Here is a 10,112-nt window from a genome sequence, read left to right on the forward strand (position 1 = left end):
TGGCAGCGGTGGCAGGGGAAGAAGTGGCGGTGGGGGAAGAAGCGGCGGCGGCGGGAGCAGCAGCGACGGCGGGGGCAGAAGCAGCAGCGGGGGCAAAAGCAGCAGCGGTGGTGGGGGAAGAAGCGGTGGCGGGGAAGGAGCGGCGGCGGCGGGAGCAGCAGCGGCGGTGGGGCAGCAGTGGCGGCGGGGGCAGAAGCAGCAGCGGTGGCGGGGAAGAAGCGGCAGTGGGGGCAGAAGTGGTGGAGGGGGCAGAAGCGGCAGCAGGGGCAGAAGCAGCAGCGGTGGCGGGGAAGAAGCGGCAGCGGGGGCAGAGCGGTGGCGGGGGAAGAAGCGGCAGCGGGGGCAGAAGTGGCGGAGGGGGCAGAAGCGGCAGTGGCGGGGGCAGCAGCGGCAGTGGCGGGGGCAGCAGCAGCAGCGACGGCAGGGGCAGAAGCAGCAGCGACGGTGGGGGCAGAAGCGGCGGCAACAGCAGGAGGTGGCGCTCTGACAGCGCCCACCTTTTCTCTTGCTGCTTGGCCTGGCGCTCGCCTCGCCCCACCTCGCGCCTGCCTCTCCTCCTCCTCCTCGCTGGCTCTGGCACAAAGGTTGGGGTGGGCACTGGGCCGCATTACTTGGCGACCTGGGCCGCATGCGGCCTGTGGGCCGCGGGTTGGACAAGCCTGGTGTAGGATCTCCCGCTTGGGCGGGGGGTTGGACTAGATGACCTACAAGGTCCCTTCCAACTCTGTTAATATGTCCCTTTTTTCTTGAGGACCAAGATCTTGAGCAGATCCTCTTCATATCATCTGCTAGGATTGCAAAATTATTTTGGAGGACACATCCTGATAAAGATCAGAGCTGTACCATAAATGGTTTTGCAGCTAATAAACAGCAACTAAAATGGGCAAATGTTTTTTTCATCCTTATCACTGTTAATTTGCTAAGATTGGTTGAAATGCTTACTTCCTGGGTGTCTCTGCCCCAGCCTCTGGCAGTTTGTTAACTGATCAGGCAAAGTCTTGGCTTATTACTTGCAGAAAAGCCTGTACTCATTTTGTACTCATTTTCTTTTCAGGCCTTAGCTTTGGATGTTTTTCTTAGAAATACACTTGATATATTTCTGTAGATGAATTTCATTAGCAGCAAGATAGCTAAGAAAATGTAACTAATCTCTTTGCTCATTGATTCATCTTCTTGCCTTTGTTCTATTTAGTTAAATTTACTTTAATTATCCCTTTTATTGTCATTTGGAGATTTGCTGGGCAGAATCACGTGTAGTTTTCTTTAGAAAGTACTCCTAAAAATACCAATGTAAAGATAGAAAGAGCCACTGGATGAAACAAAGTCGTGTGTAAGTGTGAATACTAGCTATAAAAGTGCAATTAAATTTTAAAGTAATGTCCTGACAGATGTTGGGAAGATACTTAGGAAGAATGTATCCTACTCCCTGAATCATGTGTGCATTATATAATGTGTGTACTAAAGGTAGTAGAGTCCATCATATTCTGTTGCCTGAATAAAAAGCAAGAATGCCCCACCCACCATTCAATATATCATAGCACTGCCTGGAGCTTAATATGAAACCACATTTCTACTGATTGCACAACTACCAAACAAAATGTACCAGCCCACTTGTTATGTATCCAATTTGTCAACTATCTGGCAGTTCTTATTTATAGATATAAATGTAATATATAAAATGGTTTACTGAACCGTACTAGTTGTTATACATTGCCAATCACTTGCATTTGGCCAAAGGGGTTACCAACAGTACAAGTGTATAATAACCAATAGAACCTAGAAAAACCTAGAAAAAATATACCAGATTAATAGCAGAATTGTTTGAATGATATAAAGATAAGCAAATAACTCAAGAAAGACTTGGAAGTTGGTTTAATACTAGCTCTGACAATTGGTAGAAATTGGTGTTCAATTTTTATTTCAGCCCCCCATTCACACTGCCCTGAATAGCCAAATGGAAAATGATTATGCCACTATGTGCTTCTCTGCAATTTTCTAGACTCACCCCATGCCATGCAGGAACTTTGAGTAAAAGGCAAGGGTTATAAATTTTGAAGGTTGATAACCAAGGAAGACTTAATCCCCTATTTTTTTGTTGGCACTTTCAATTGTCTTAAGGAGTCCAGATAAGCTGCTCTCACTTTCTTTTCCAAAAAAGAAAAAGTAACGTAACAGATACCAATATATTTCATAGCATCTGATACTTTTGTGACAGGACAAGATGTAGTCAGCATCTTGTAAGGACTAATAAGGACTTTAATAGTAGCCAGTTTGGCTTCTTTCTGAGTTCTATCCATTGCATTTTATGTTCAGTGGAGTTCTGCTATGCACATATATACATTTTTGCATTTTGGAACAATCAACTATTGCTGTATTCATTTTCAATACATTACTTGCTGTATTAAGTTAATTTAATTAAGTTAAAACTTACACATTCTTCAAAGTCCTTGGGTCAACTTTGCAGCCAAAGTTTGAACAATATAACACACAATTCATGTTTTAGCTCTTCTGCCTTAAAATAAAATTGAGCAATTTCACTTTCCTACTATCAGTATCTTCTTCAGATTCTTGCTTTCACTTATCATCATCAAAACCACAACTGCCAGAGTTTTAGATAGCTTATTTGAAAGAATAGAGCTGTCACATTCAATCTTTTCTTCTGTAGTATGCTTTAGAACAATTAATAGTTGAGATGATATATCACAGAACATACATATTGGAGTAATGTGGAATAAGAACAGAAAAGTATTCATCCTTAGTAATATGCTTGGTATACATTAATTTTTGAAGGTTAATAATAGTTCTACAAGGCTGACTCAGTAGCCGTTCAATTCTCTGCTTTCCTGACCCAGACTTGGCAGTAAATTAGACCTCCTCATGCTAATTCCTCCCCTAAGCTGTAATTTGTCTAATACAGAGAGAATAGGGTTCCTTCTTTCTTACATACCTTCTATTTGAGTATGCAAGGCTTGATCTGGCTTCTGCTCTCTTTACCAAGAAGTCAAATTATTAATACAGTATATTATGCATATATTCGGAGTTAAATTTTCAAAGGAGCATTGAAATTAGACAGCGTTATTTCTAAGAACCATTCATTGGTGAGGACAAAAACAGTGACTGCTTCACCAGTTGTCGTATGGACGCTAGTTACAGATTCTAGCATCCAAGTATACCTTTCACATAAGTATTTTTCTTCACCTGGGAAAACAATGTAGTCAGCTAAGATGAAACCAGGCGGCTAATTTTCATTAGTCAAATTCTCCTATTCTGGCTCCAATTGCAAATCTGACTCCATATACTGTACAATCAGGGTGGGTTTCTATTGGTTCTATCCACCTCTGTAGACCCGTAGCTCTGAACAGCAGCAGACATACAACCAGTTCTATGTCTGCTGATGTTTTTGCCTACACGCCCGCCTGGGCTCTTACCTAACCTTTATTTCTTGCTTTTTCAACTTCAGCTGCTGAGCAAGGCACAGCTGCAGTTAAAAAAGCAAGAAAAAAGTACTTTTTCAAAGGCTGCTTCTCCGCATGCAGCGCTGCTCAGCTGTCCAGGCACCAGGCTGATGACGATTTACAGGCATGGGCATGTGCAGGGAAGCACATTGTAAATCACCGAACCTCATAAATCATTGAACCGGTAGTTAACCCTGTCGGATCCCACCCCTGTGTACAAACCTACAAATTTATGAGGTGATAGACAATTACCTCTTTCTAGTATTGTCTGACCACAAAACTGACCACAAATGTCACGAAAAATACACACACACTTAATCAAATATATCAAAGTTAATTTCAGAGCTCTAGTATTATATTCTCTTAACATCTGATTTGATGGTTATTCAAGTCTTTACTTTTAAGTGGAGCAGAAACATCATCACATGATCTAGGAATTACATCATTAATCTTTTTTGCTTGTATGTTTTTATTACATTTTATACCATCCATTTCACAATAGATCTGAGTAGTTCACAGAATAAAAATAAAAACCACTCCAAACAATAAAATAATACAATGATTTCTTTTTGTAAAAAGGGAACAAATGATGGCGCAAACTAGGTAATAGCCAAAGTAAACCCAGGCAAAGAGCCAGGTCTTCAAATCTCTTAGAAATACCAACAGATTGTGGGCATGTGTATCTCAGGAGGAACCTCATTTCCAGTGGCAGGCATTATAACAGAGAAGGTGCACTTCCAGGATACTGATAGAATGAATTATTTAATCAAAGGAACCAGAAATGCAGTAACCCTACTGGATTGAATTATCCAGACAGATAATATTAGAGACAAGTAAAGAGGCCCTATGCTAATTGGACTTCATAGCTAATGAAGAGCACCTTGGATTGCCCCCAGAAGCATACTGACAACCAGTGCAGCTAACAGAGCAGAAGTGTTCCATGTGCAATTATTGGCCATACCCAGTTATGCTATCACATTGCCTATGTTACTGCATTCTGGATCAACTGAAGCTTCCAGGGCAACTCTATGAAGAGGTATTGAAGTAGTCAAGCCATGCCCTGGCCAGGTGCAACTAAGATATTAAATGAAGTTGTGCAAAGGCCTCCCTAGCTGTCCTCTTTTAACTGAGCAGGAACTCTGTGTCCAGGAAGCAGTCCGTCCCCATCCCGCCCCCAGTGGATTAGGTTTGTAGGGATCCTATTTCAAGATTTACTGCATTACACAAGCTGGTTTTAAATGAAGTCTTTCCAGCACAAAGACACCTGAGAACATGTTACAGTGTTTCTAGAGGCACCAAACACATGCTAACAAATTACAATCTTGCTGCTCTCTGACTTAACTATCCAGATAATTGTTTCCCTCACCTTTTGTTGGAAGCAGGTCATGGCCTGTATGAGCAATGGCCTTTTTATTTCCAATCTCTGTGAACACACACTCACACACGCAAAGGTCTGAGTAGCAGGATTACTTGAGCAACTGACTAGCTCAATGGATTTTCAGATCTATTGGGAGTGAGGAAGTCACATCAGGAGATATCTTGAGGACAGAACTGCGAGCCATATGACCTACCTGATGCTTCCTAAACTAACCTGTTACTATACCTTCACATAGGATAGTTAATTCTTTCTCATCACCAGCACTAGTTTTTCATTCAATGCTATTTTTTTAATTTCAGTTTTTCTTTTGGAAATGGGATGAGACTAAGTGCCATTTTTTCCCCTTTGGCTCACACATAGATAGATGTCTTAGCTTAGGCTTGATAGAGGTTGTTGAAAAAGGCTATTACCTATACAAGACGAGAGTATTCAATTAACCAATAAAGGAGAATATTTATAGCTCAGGTTTGAAATGAGGGGTCCTTGGTGCTCTCTGAGCTTGGCTGTTTTCTTTTAGATGTTTCGTTACCCAAATTAAGTAACATCATCAGTGCACCGAAGAGGTTACTTAGTTTGGGTAATAAAACATCTGCAAGAAAATAACCAAGTTCAGAGAACACCAAGGACCCCTCATTCAATCCCCTCATTGAACTTTATATATCTTCAACAAAGACAAAAAAAAATCTATGCAAATCAACAGCTTTCCCCATCCTCTTAAGTCAGTGTATTTCTGGCAGAAATATTCATTTTGGTTTTTTTATGTGCTTTGTTAAATTATGTATAATAGCTACTCAAAACAACAGCAGCTATTAAAATGACAGAAAATAAGAAAATAAAAACAATGTTAAGGCAGAGCAGTAAAAAAAAGTTACATTTGCACATTCACCAAAAACAAGCAGTTATCCTATTTTTGCAAATAAAAATATTGTTACCTTGCTGACATGATAGTTATTTAGTGAAGCACTTTCAAGAGCACTGCAGATCTAAAGTCCAATTACTAGCAAGGCATCCTAGTTAAAACCGTTTGCTTAAGCACAAGTAATTTGTTGAACTCCACAGTTGCGACAAAAAGTCTCAACTTATCACCAGATCTGGTCAACTCCATGTTTAAGTCAGCTGCTTGCAGCAAGGCAATACTTCATGACTGTTGACTTTCTTTCTGAATTTAAAATAGAAGAAGATGATGTTGATACTGAAGGGAGACAAAAACTTCTTCACAGTGTAAAACTAAAAAGAGTGACTAAAGCAGCTGTTGTAGCAATACTATCTGAATATAATTGCCTTTTCTCCCAGTTGGAATTCAGTTTGCATGTATCTTTTTATTTTCTAAATGCCCAAATTAATGTCAAGCAAAAATTCCTTTTATTAGCTGGCTATACCCCAGCTTTTGGCTTTTTTAAACATCTCATTCATTTATCTATGTCTTTTGCTTTTGCTTATTGCTTTTAAATCAGTTTGTTTTAAGACAGCTATTGTCATTATGATTTAATACTTCCCTTTAATATTGTGGTTTAATTCTCTTGGATTCTATTTTTTTTAATAATTTCCTTAACATAAAAAAGATTCTGTTGATATTTATTCTGTGATCTTATTATATGGTATGGGAGCAGCTCTATAGCGGACAAAAAAATCACTACAGAGAATCTTTAAAACTGCCTAGAATATCATTGGGCTCCAGCTACCAGCCCTGGATGACATCTTCGCATCTTGCTGTTTGATGAAGTTGCACAACATTCTCAGAGACTCTTCCCATCCTGCTTACAAACTTTGTGAACTGTTGCATTTTGGCAGAATATACAGAACAATTAAAACTCGGACCATATGTTTGCTGAAGAATTTTTATCCCAGAACTATAATTGCACTTAACAATGAACTTAAGGACCACCATCAGTGAGCTGTTGGGCAGTATCACTTGGTCTGTTGTGTGGATGCTTGTGTGTTTTTAGGGGGTGGGAAATTTTGGTGGTGGAGGTGTTTGGGGATTGTTATGTGTGTTTGCTCATGTTGGGTCTGGTCTCTGGGTGTTAAGTGAATTTCATTGTATGTATACTGTGTATATACGTACAATGACAATAAAGAATTCAAATTCAAATTTATTATGAAGCAAGCCCTGTTAAATGTCTATGGATGAATTCTCAATCATCCAGGTCATGGTTGTCCCTGTTGGAAGTTAAAACCCACCCCACTCCTAGAAGAATGAAATATTCTAGGGAATATTAAAAAGGCAGAATATTATATTTCCCTGGATGAGAAAAGGAGAAACATGTTTTTAAAGGAAAAGCAGCTCCCTGCCCCCCCCACCCCTTCAGCTCTAGGGTGATGGGATTAAGACATGGCTCTCAGGACATGATAGGATTAGCCCTCTACCCATCTCACTACATGGCACCTGGGAAGATTACATCACCAAGCAAGATTCAAGGAAGGTACCCCTGCATGGCCCCATGGGAGTCTGACAACCAATCAGGATACTCTTCCTGTGCCCCAGGAAGTTCAAAGACCATAGAAGGCATAAAACCCAGGGACTCTCAGCATCTCTTCCCTTTTTTCACCCAAGATATCCAAGCCATGTGATCCTGTCCACCATTGAACCATCTTTCCAAGCGGTCACCATGTTTACAGTGTCTTTCTTCCCACTTGGAACTTTGAACCCAGAAGGATATTTCTTCCAACATCCCAAAGGTGCTTTTTCAAGAGGCAACTGGATGAGACAACTGGATTTTCAAGAGGAAACTGGACTTTCTTGGATGAGAAGCGAAATGTCTTCATAGAAAAACAAAGTTCAGTTGGCTCTTAAAAAAGCACCTCCTATTAAGATTTTTTTCTGCTGCAGCCTTGCCTGGCTTTTATTGAATCCCAGGAAGATTTCAGAGAATATGTAAGGATGAGGATGGAGGTTCTCCACTATTACAAATATGTAAGGATATCAGGCAAAATCAGAACAAAAGTGAAGTTCTGGCTGATAACTATTTTTAGATGTCAGCCTTACAGAACTGTATACTTCTTCTAAGTTGTGGACGACGTCAGCATATTCTGTGGCTATTGCAGAAGATAAAAGGGGGTGTGCACTTTTTCAGCCTTTTGGCTGATATAAGGCTTATTCTTTGTAATTAAAATATTCTCCTGCTTTATCTTTTGATGGGAATCTCTTGCAACTTCTGCTTCTGACCTCTATTCTTCAGCTAATTACTGGTCTGTTAAATGTATCATAGTTCATTTTGAACTTTTTGAATTTTATAACTCATGTTTTCAGGGGTTTCCACAGGATATGGTTAAAGAAAAGTCAAGATGGTGGCCATAATGGTGTGATTTTAGTTTAGCCAGTATGTTATTTTTGGACATATAGAAAAGCCAGACTATCATCTTGATATTTTTTTTACCATAACCTGTGGATATCCTTGCTTATTTTCTTCATGTACTCCATTTAAACTTTGTTATCAGTTTCCATTCTTTTGCTTCCACTGAATAGCTTTTTTCTATTGTCTTTGTGCTTTAATCTTCTTGGGGAGAACACAATTTTCTGTACATTGGTTAGCCATTTATTTTGCTCAAATTGTGCCTACCTTTCTGGTGCTTATCTTCTGATACCTGTTTAAACAGAGCTGGCAATTTTGATAGGTACTCTAAAAATATTACTTTGTTTTACAATAAACAGCATTTGACAGGTCCCATGATGATACTACAAAACACAGTACCTTTCTTGCCTCTATTTGGTGTTGCTAAAAGTAGAGATTCAAAACAGCCACTGCACAATGAGGCCATTTCACAAGGAAACATTGTAACATGGCTGGGCCAAGCCCTGCACTTTTGCAGGCAACTGAAGAGGGCGAAAGAGGATATGCTGGAAATTCTTCTAGAAACAATGTTGTAGTCAGAAGGCTGAACTAACCACATCCAGCTTTTCTATCCCCCCAGTGTCTTCCAGATATCGGCAGGCCTTCACTAACAACCACAATTGAGCCCCAAATTGCTTTGTTGTTAAATGAGACTTTGGTTAAGTGAGTTTTTTGCCCAATTTTATGACCTTTCTTGCCACAGTTGCTAAGTGAATCAGTGCAGTTGATGTGCATCTGGCTTCCCCATTGATTTTGCTCGTCAAAAGGTTGCAAAAGGTGATCACATGACCCTGGGACACAGCAATGCTCATAAATATGAACCAGTTGGCAAGCATCTGCATTTTGATCACATGATCATGGGGATTCTACAAAGGTTATAACAGTGTGAAAAACTGGTCATAAGTTATTTTTTTTTCAGTGCTGTCGTAACTTTGAACGGTTACTAAATGAACTGTTGTAAGTCAAGGACTAGCTGTATGTGGCAGCTACATCTCTCAGGATTCCCACTGAGTGTGGTCAAGTATATTTTTAGCAGAATAAACAGGAAGCTGTTTTAGAATCTGAAACCTTACAGTAAGACTTCCTCATTAGTGGTAATATATATTCTACTGATTACTTCCAAATGTGTGAGCCCTACTGTTGCTTTTGGAGTGTCCTCATTCTTCTGACACAGCTTCATGGACAAGACGAGGCCTTTTGAGTTGTGGGGCAAAAATGATACGAATCCATAAAGGTGCCTTTACACAGACACAAGCACTCTAGTGAGGTTCACTCCAACCTCATACATTAGTTTCACACATGCATTTTGTCAGGGTTAATCTTAGTTCACTGAATCAACACAATGATTGGGCTCAGAAACCAAAATCAGATCGAGATGCAGCTTCCCCCCCCCCTCCCCAGAAGCTGCCAATACTAGATACTTACACACCCACCTCACACCCAGATAGATTCATCATCCTAATCAAATTTGCTGAGGTGGTCCCAATTGTCTAAGGCAAGCTTTTTTTTCTTCCTACAGAATTGCATTGCTGACACCTGCAGCTGGCAATATCTTTTGCTTTGAAAAGGAAAAAAAATGTTGCTACGCGCCCAAAGGGAATGAAAACGATTGCCTCTGCAAATTTCCCTTTGCATTGTCTCTTTATTTATTCGTTTTTTAAGAGAAATTTTGGGGTACGGTCCGACTACGATAGCCGAACCGGTTTTACCCCGAGGGGACAAACGGCTTGCGAGCTCTCCTCAGTCGAAGTTCCGCTACTACCGCCTTAAACTCAGCGGTATCGCTTTCATCGGGCAGCTAGTTTTGCTTTTCCAGATCCGGTGGATCAATAAAGACCTCGTGTAGCAAGATTAATAAGCTAGGGAGGCGCTACGAGAGCGCCAGCAGATTTGGGAAGAATCGGAGAGAATGCGGCCATTTATACGAGGCGGGAAACGACGCGCCTG

Source organism: Pseudonaja textilis, chromosome 3, assembly GCF_049901715.1.
Source record: "Pseudonaja textilis isolate UNSWEBS1 chromosome 3, rPseTex1.2, whole genome shotgun sequence".
NCBI lineage: Eukaryota > Metazoa > Chordata > Lepidosauria > Squamata > Elapidae > Pseudonaja > Pseudonaja textilis.